Genomic DNA, 8,965 nt, shown 5'->3' on the forward strand with positions numbered 1-8,965 from the left:
TTTATGGTTTTCCACTTGGCAAATTCTGTCTCCTTATTTTTTTTAATGGAAATGGAAGTTGCACAATGTTTTTTCCCTGCTGGTGAGCAATAAGCTGGGTTTGCTCTGTGTCTTTGTATCTTTTTTAGTGAAGCATCAGGAAACAATATTATAAGGCTTTTCTGTACAGGGATTATTATTTAGGTGTTCTTTTCTTAACTGTTTTGGAAAGAGAGTATGTAGGTGTGAGACCTTTGGTTTGCAAATTGTCATCTTAACTTTGTGATAAAGAATTAGCAATGCAAACTTTACTTTGTGACTAAATATTGACAAACGACTGGGTAAAACTGCATAAAAATGCTTTAATGAAATGACCCTCACAATATTTCAGATAAGTGTTGATTTAATGCAGTAAGAACCGGATAACTCTTGAAAATAAGAGAATATAATAAGGACCCTGGCTGGAACAGTATTGTTCTTATTTTACAGAGCAATAATTCCATACAGCCCTCCGTAAGGTGAGTTGCTATACAACACACAGGAGTCAAAACCAAGCTAAAATAGATTTTTCATGTTAGCAGATCCATGAGAAACAGAAATTCACAAGGAAAAAAATGTGAAGATATGTTTTAAAACATAGGCAGTCTTTTCCATCATCTGATTTTTCTCCTTTGCAAGCCCAGGTTGCTGCGGGAGGAGGCGCCGGGCACGGGGTCCTGTGGCTGCCTCTGCGCTGGACTCCTCACGGATTGGAGGTCAGTGAGGAAACTCCGGCCTTGTCCTCTCTTGCTCTTAATTAAATTGCTATATTTTAGTCTAGATGATAAGTGTCACGTACTCAGAGATGTGACTGAAGGAAAATATTATTATTGCAAACTACTCCAGAATAATTCAGCAAAAAAAGGAGAATGAAGCATTTCTGCTCTGGGATGAGTAAACTGGTGTGAAAGAGCTTCCATTCGTGTTTTATTCATGCTAAACCAACCAAGTGTCTGATGTCTTTAGCAGTGTAGAGCTGTAGCAGATTTGGACTCTGCTAGTCTGCCTGTCTCTTAATGATAGCTGTGGTGAACTGGGGCTCTGTGCTGTAGCTGCAGACAACGTTTACATTCTGTTTTCACTGTCAGTCTGTGAATATCTTTCCTGAGGTCTGTAGTGAGACTTAATGAACACACAGAAATGCTGCACCGACATGTTTGCTCTGCCTTTGTTCCTCCTGAGCTCCTCAGGGCTCGTGTTGTGGGATGCAGTTACATCTGCTGAGAGCCCTGCCAAGGCGTTTGGCCAATGCGGCCAACGGTGACTCCATTGGAGACCTCCAGCAACCAGGAAGCGAGGCCAGGCCATGAAGGTCATTTGGGGTGGAAGAGTAGCCGTGTGGGAGCCGAGGGGCTCGGGGGCGATGTGGGTGGCTGTGTCCGCTCCAGCTGTGGCCTGCGGGTGGGAGGAAATGGAGCCCAAGTAGTGGGAAGAAAACTAGTGCCGGCTGCCTGGTCGCACCATTGCTCTGCAGCAGGGCTGCAGGAGGCTTCTCCCTGCCAATCCGTTTTTTATTTTGTCTGGGGGAAGCTGACACGCACCTCCCAAAGTGTGAAGAGAAGTATGCACTGTAGATAACATGGGAGTGAGCCTGTGGTACTCGCAAAATTAATGTTCCTGTCATGTTGCATTGCCTGAACTGTAAACAAGAGCGTGATGGATGGTAAATTATGCTCCTTTCCTCCCTCGCCCGTAAGGAGGGCAGCGAAAGGCCGGCCCGCGGCCTCCTCGCGCTGTGGGCAGAGGCCGGGCGGCTCGGGGCGGCCGCAGCGCCCGCGGCTCCAGGCCCTGCCGCCCAGGGCGGGCCCTGCGGCCGCTGCTCCTCCCTGCCTGCCTGCACTTCAGCCGCTTCGCCTCCCTCCTGGACACCGCACGCGTAAGCCTGCAAGCTTGCGTGGCATCGCCAAAGGGACCGTCCTGCCTTTGCCTCAGGAACTGTATAGGCTGCAGCTGTTTATGCCAGCAAAACAGCTGAAGGGGGGAGAGAGACGTTTCTGTTTTCCACATTACTCATTTTTATCACTGTAACTTTCCCTTTCAAGGGAGGTTGGCGCTGTCGCCAGCCTTGCTTCAGAAATCTCTGTGCTTTCAGTACCCAAGGATGAATAAGCTTCCAGTTAGGATTTCTCCTGTATCAAAAAAGAAAGGGGAGGTAGGGGAGAAAGAAAGTGCAAAAAAGAAAGCAGTTGCACTGTATTTCCACAGGGAGAGCGTAAAATCTTTCTTTTTGTAGGGAAAGTTCCAGTCTAGGAACTGTCACTGCAAAGAGGCAGTTTCTTTCATTTAATACCACGTGTAAAGTCGTAATAAAGACAAAATATCGGCACCTCTGCTTGTTGCTTAGACTGCTAGCTCAATTTTGTTATTGTATATAATGGCAATAAAACAGGATCCAAAAGCCCTGGGATTTTTGCTCCACTATCATAAGCCAGGTAGCAATTTTGTGATTTATTTTTTTTTTCTCCTGCCCATTTTTTCCCCAGTAAATATCTGTTCATAGAGACGAATACGTGGCAGTACTGCAGCTTGGGAGCACTATCCATTGCCTAGCTGAGTTACCGGAGAAGTGGCTTTGCTGCTCTTGGACAAAGAAAGTGAAAGGGCTGTTTTGTTGTGGTGCAAAAGGAAAGCAAATGTCAAGACTTTGAATGCCAAGTGGAGGTTATGTTTTGCAGCAGATTTTAATAAGGACAGCTGCAGCACAGCACAAACCTCCCAACTTGTCTGAGACTCTCACCCATCACTGCGTTTTATTAAAATGTCAGAATGAGTAGGTGGAAAGGCTGCTCTTCTGTGGGATGTGGCAAACTTGTGCTGCAAGGAGAAATGTGCTGTGATGAGAAGTACGAACGCAAGGTCAGTGATGGTGAACAGGGTCTGTGCAAGGTGCTTTGTGCCTTTTGCAGAAGGCAGGTAAAACTGGGCTTCTGCAAGCGGGTGCCTCATCCTGCTTTCTCCTCCTCTGAAACAAGCCTCATTGCATTTGGCTGCTTGCTCTGTAAAGCTTATTTATGGAAAAATGTGTCTATGGTTGTAAAGCATCAACATTATCCACTTCTCTTACTTTTAAATACTGCCAAGCAGAGGCACCCTTCTGCCGTGCCCTGTCACATTCAGTTCCCCTGGCCCTGCGCAGGCAGCGAAGCGGGATGGCAAATTCACATTTCTGCTAGCGAAAGAGCACCCCTGAGTCATCCCTGCTTCCAGAGCTGCCTGATCCTGTTATCCTGGGCCCTGGCGTGGGAGAGGGGCTGACTTCTTGCAAGGCTTGCAGGCTCTGTGCTCCTCAGCTCCAGACACAGTGTCTGCGCAGCGGGCCCAGCGACAAGGGCTGGGTTTTCTGGGCTTTTTGGTCGATTTTCTTTTGTATTTTAGTCCAAATCCTTAATTCATCAGCTGGTAATTGTTTGTTACAAGTAATAGTATTTCCCACTTTCTTATGTTTAGGCAGCTTTTGCTTTACCTTTTATTCTTTTTCTGAAGTATAATTTTAGCAATGAAAAATGATGCATAATAACAAGAATGAAAAGCTTTAGGGGTCATTGCAAATCCCTCCCCTTTTTTTCCTCCAATATGAATTTTGCAGGTACTATGTGTTTGCATATATATCTTGTACTTTTGATTTTGTGGAAAACTATAAAATGTTGCATGATTTTAGTCTTTTAGGAGTACATTGTATGGCCGTGGAAATGTGTTTGGCCTCCTTGGGCAATGGTGGCTCTTGCTTAGAAAAGCAATGTATGGAATATGAAACTTATATCCCCATTATAGGGAGTAATTCAATTTTGTTATGACATTATTTGTGCAAGTCTTAAGAATTTAAACTGCCCAAGGTGACATCCTGTTTCTCATGAGACATCGGAGAAATGGACCCACACCTTGCATCTCCTCTGAAGATGAGTCCTACCTTGCAGGTCTCCCACAGCTGCTCAGGTTGCAGGGGGAGAACGGGGGTATCTGCTCTCCAGTTCCCTGTTTGCACTCTGGTCTCTGTTTCTCTCTTTTCACAGACTCTGTTTCACAGGTTCTTTTCTTTGTTTGTTCCTTCTCCTAATCTGTGGCACAGACTGCAGTCTTTGCCAGTTAAAATAGTATGGAAAAGTCATAAAATACTGAGCCAATTATGGTAGGAAAGTAAAAAGTGATGCAAAGAGAAATCATGCCTTAGAAGTACTCCCTCAAAAGACATTAGTTTATTGGTGTGTTTGGATAATCTACAGGGGAAAACATAAAGGAATTAAATGTACAGGTTGTGTTATAAAGCTGTGAACTTTAATGACATAAACTCAAAGTGGAGATGTCACAGCAGATGGAGCTGTATGAGGAGAAGCTCCTGTACAAATACTTGTATTAGTACCACAAGCTGTCAGTATATTTTTGGATTAGTTTGCAGAACTTGCTTCCCCAGTTGAGAAGAAATAAAGCAGGCTAAGATTTTTTTCTTTTCAAAATATATAAATAAAAGGTTACAAAATCTAGCTTAATGGGATTGAAATAACTTTTATCACAATTTTAAGCAGCTATAACGCTTCCAGAGACTTCAGAAGATTTATGCCTCTCTACCTGTCTAATGTTTAGTACAAGACCTCTCTATGTGGGGCCAACTGTGTTCTGTAAGAAGAATCTGTTTCATCTGAAAGGCTTATAAAGCGGCACAAACCTATGTATAGAGTAATTTCAGTAGTCCTCCTAAGGTTGCTTTTATATGTCTAAAAATGCTTCATTTTGAATTGTTACCTTTCAGTTTTCTTTTGCCTTTGCAGGGGTGTCAAAAACAATGTCCTTTATTCATAAGTGAAAGTTTAACCTTCGGCATTACTGATCCCTAATGCAGCTGGTATGAGTAGCATACAGATTATAACCTGAGAAAATATTGTGTATGGGGAAGTGGAGGGTGGAGGAGGTGGCATTTGCATAAATGTAAAGTCAACTTTATATTAAAGTCATTGAATCTTGAAAGCCTGTGACTTGATAGCCAAATTGAAGAAGTGTATTTTGTTATTTTTTACAGGCTATTATATCACATGGGAAGTTAGAATAATCCAGTTTATCAAGCTCCTTTCTAACATGTGCTGCAGAATACAAAGCTGTCATGGGGTAAGTCAAATGGGAGATGGGTGATGGAATTATTACACTGATGAAATTGTACATGTTTGCAATAAGATAATACATATTATAGACTGCCTCAGATTTAAGAAACACTGAATATTTAATCTTTATCTTTGACAGAAAAGAATGAGCTGAAAAGAAGTAGCTTTTATACAAATAATTGAAACTTTTCTTTTTGCACATAGGAATCCAAATTAGCAATTTGCGTAAGTTAATCCATGTGCACACATCACAGAAGGACACAGAAAGCTAATATTTGAGTTGGGATGGGGATGGATTTGCTAGGTAAGAAATTAAACAGATGTGAAAGATAATTGAGAAATAAGATTGGTTTTATCAGATGTTTCAAAAGCCACTAGCTTGCAACTCAACAATTTCACTTTTGGAAAAAACAAAGGCATCTATAAAAATACATAAGATGATGTGAAAAATGAGAAGAGGAAAGCTGGCAATGAGGTGTAAAATAAGAGGTTGAGAAATATAGAGAACAGATTAGATATGTCAGTGCTGTGAGAAGAAATACGTAATCAAAGAGCAAAGGATGATGTAGAATGTAAGTATATGGGGTGGAGGGGGAAAAGAATTCTAGCTCTGCTTTCATCCAGTTTGAGATTTCTTGTTGCGTGGGAAAGGAAGGTGTTGATTATTCCGTATCTGAGGCTAAAAAAAAGGTGAACTAGAAATCACTAACAAACACGCATGCATCACAGAGCTTCAGGAGAGCCGTCTGAAGATCTGTGCAGGCGACTGACACTTGATCCGTTTTGCTTATTCCAGAACTCTGGAAGAATAGCACAGAACTGGAGGAAAGCTCATGCTATGCTGTTTGTGAGTGCCTCAACGTAGGGAGGAAAATGAGTCTTTGATCCCTGGTATGGCTTTTTGAATAGTCCGTACAGGGTTTGATAATAAAAGATTAAAAGAAGGCTATAATAAAAAATAACTGCGTTGCTGATCACCCAGAAAGGATTCATCTGAAAGGATCTGTGTTCTGTGTGTTCTCATTATATTACAAGTTTGGCTGATGAAGGCAATACAACTGATGTAATTATTTTTTGTTGAAGATTTGACCTGATTTGTTATTCTTCAGCATTTTGGCTATGAAATTAGAACAGCATAAAATTCATCTGGCACATGCTGAATGGATTTACAACTGGCTAGTTGCGAAATCTGTAAATAACATTTAAGGTAGTGATGACTATCAAAGAAGTATCTGGTCATTTTTCATGTATTGTAGTCTTCTACAGCGTTATCATTGTCAAAATAGTTAACAGAAAATAACTGTCAAAGCTGTCATGTCATAAAGGCCAACAGTCCAACACTGTGACATGTGAAGTCATGTGTCTAGGACCTGGGGCTCTTGGTGAACTGCAGTGATCAAAGGGGCTAATATGATCTGTAGTTGTTTAAAGAGAGGGCTTTCCAGGTGGGAGCTTCATGGCTAGTAGTTGGTAGTTGGTGCCTCAAGCACTATGTCAGTTTGGGGGTGATGCTTTCAGGAGTATCTGAATAGGGGAATGTTCATCTAACAGTGGCAGGGAAAAAAAAGGAAAATGGGTCTTACAGAGCAATTTCAGAAATTAATTTGGTTTAACAGACCTCTCCTGAATTTTCTCTGAACATGGTGGATTTTTGTTGTTCTCATCTCCTTGGCTAGTGACAACAATGTGCAAGTGAAACAATGTGTGGGCTGCAGTTCATCTTCCATGGTTGGTAAGTTTGGTCAAACTCTGGTCTGTATTATTTGGGAGATCAAACTGATCATTAAGAGTAGCACCCTCTACCTTTTATGTAAATGTAAAAATAGCAGTAAATCTTGTGACTCATTTTTGTCTGAGCAAAGTGAGATTCAGAGCTATGCCGAAGGCAAAAATCCCATAAACAGTAAACTGCTAAGTCCATTTGTTTTGTCAAAAAAAAAAAAGAGAAAGATGCCCTTTCTTCTGACTTTAAGTCAAGACGTAACACTTCTGTTTGCACTCTTGTTTCCATGGAAACAGCCAGTCTAATTTTAGGTAATATTCTCTACTTCTATATTACACTTACATAGGCTTATGCAAAGTCTAATTCTATGGATGTTTGTTGCACACTCATCAAGGAAATTAAAAATGCATTTGGATAAAATGCATCTACCACATATGCAGGAAGCAAGTGAAATTTTCCAAAGAGAATGAAAATGGTAACTGCAAGATCTGTGAAGAATCTCTGAGAAGCTATGTTCAATTAACTTAAATTTGCTATGACTGGATTTGGCTTAAATAGTATCAGAGGAGAGAAAAAAAAGTCTAGCAAGAAATGGATCTCATTTAACTGAGGTGTATAGCTGAGCTCTTTCATCTGGATATTTAAATTGCAAAATATTTAAATGTCACATACACTGAAGTAGTGGCTATAGAAATGAACTAAAAATGTAAGGATGGAGTAGCAAGTAGGAGAGAGAGAGATGTCTGCCCTTCGTTATGTCTCTGAGAGCTGGGAAATTTCTGCAGGTTTCCTTATCAAAATGAAGTTACCCAAATCATGTAATTTATTTATCACAGTCATGTTGCCTACACTAGCACAGTGGTGCCAGTGTGCTGTACACAGTAGGCTGAGGGTTGAAAGTGAGGGGAAATTTGTTATCTCAACTGTTGGGAGGGAATGCAGTTGTCTAATCCATAGTTAAAGTTGGGAGCAATATCCCTCCTTTTGCTGAAACTGAAATGGTGTTCTGCATTGTCAGGATGCCATCTGAAAGACAGTGTGCCCGAGAGGCTGGGGAGATGTGCAAGAGCTCCAAGAATCCCAGCGTTAGGAATGGCATCCTCCAGGTTTGAAATTAAATAATGGCCCTACAGACATTCCCTGGTACTTTACTACTGATGAAGATACTCAGGGCTTTGCAAAGTGCATGCAATGTGTCTGTAATCTCAAGTTCTTAATATGCTTTATTGAATCCACAAGGAAGAGATGCAGTCTGCACAAGATATATTCAAGGAGATTCAGTGCCATAAAGAGTAACTGAGCAAGTTAATAGAATCTGGTATTAGTAAGAGGCCTAAAGAAATTGTTGCGTACATATGTGCTTGTTTTTTGGTTCGTGGCTGGGCCCCAAACAGTGCTCAGCAGCCCTAAGAGTGCTCCCTTGCATTGACTTATCGGAAGCAGCAAACAAATGCTCAGCAACAGCACTGCACGTCTGTGTGCTATTATATTAACCAAGCTCCTTCAATTACTTCTCTAACAACATTAAACGACTGTACAGCGTGAAATCACAGACATTCTATTGTTAATTATCATGTGCTCAAACGAATAGTATTCCTTTGGAAATAGCTGTCTTTATCCTCCCTTGTTTTCTTATTTTTCATCATATTCATGAGCTAAGCTGAAATTTATTTTGTCTTGGAATTTTATTCTGTGGTATGGATATTTGTGAACAGCAAGCACATTATTATGTCATATGGGAAATACCATGCAGTTGAAAAATGATCTTCACAAGAAAAGTAATAACGCTTCACTTAGATTTGCAAATAAGAGCTCTTACAAGAGCAGCATTACGCTGCTAGGGAATTAACATAGATCCCCAAATGCATTTACCAAATTATTATTCTTTTCTTGAGTAAATGTGAGTGAAGAGGCTCATTTAGGTTTACATTCATTAAACTGAGTAGTTTAAAAATATTCTAGCTAGAGATTAATTTGTGGTTAACATATACAGTGGGAATATTTGCAACTTCCCATTTTTCAAAAGTAACTTGAATACTTTGGAGAGTTATTCCTATTTAATAGGTGTCTGGGATGTTTTAAGCTTTTTTTTTTTTTTTTTTTAAACCACTTATTTCTGGAAGATGGTAAAATA

General features: G+C 40.8%; 1 long non-coding RNA gene across 1 annotated transcript; it reads left to right on the forward strand.

Annotated features, from left to right (window-relative positions):
- Window positions 1-686: 686 nt before the first annotated feature.
- On the forward strand, window positions 687-8,136 carry LOC112947925. The gene is made up of 4 exons (XR_003249501.1): window positions 687-734; window positions 5,030-5,115; window positions 6,725-6,840; window positions 7,850-8,136. It is a non-coding gene; the product is annotated as an uncharacterized LOC112947925 (long non-coding RNA).
- The last annotated feature ends 829 nt before the right edge of the window (window positions 8,137-8,965 follow it).

This window comes from Nothoprocta perdicaria, unplaced genomic scaffold (assembly GCF_003342845.1).
Source record: "Nothoprocta perdicaria isolate Ctin4 unplaced genomic scaffold, notPer1 scaffold_25, whole genome shotgun sequence".
NCBI classification, from domain to species: domain Eukaryota; kingdom Metazoa; phylum Chordata; class Aves; order Tinamiformes; family Tinamidae; genus Nothoprocta; species Nothoprocta perdicaria.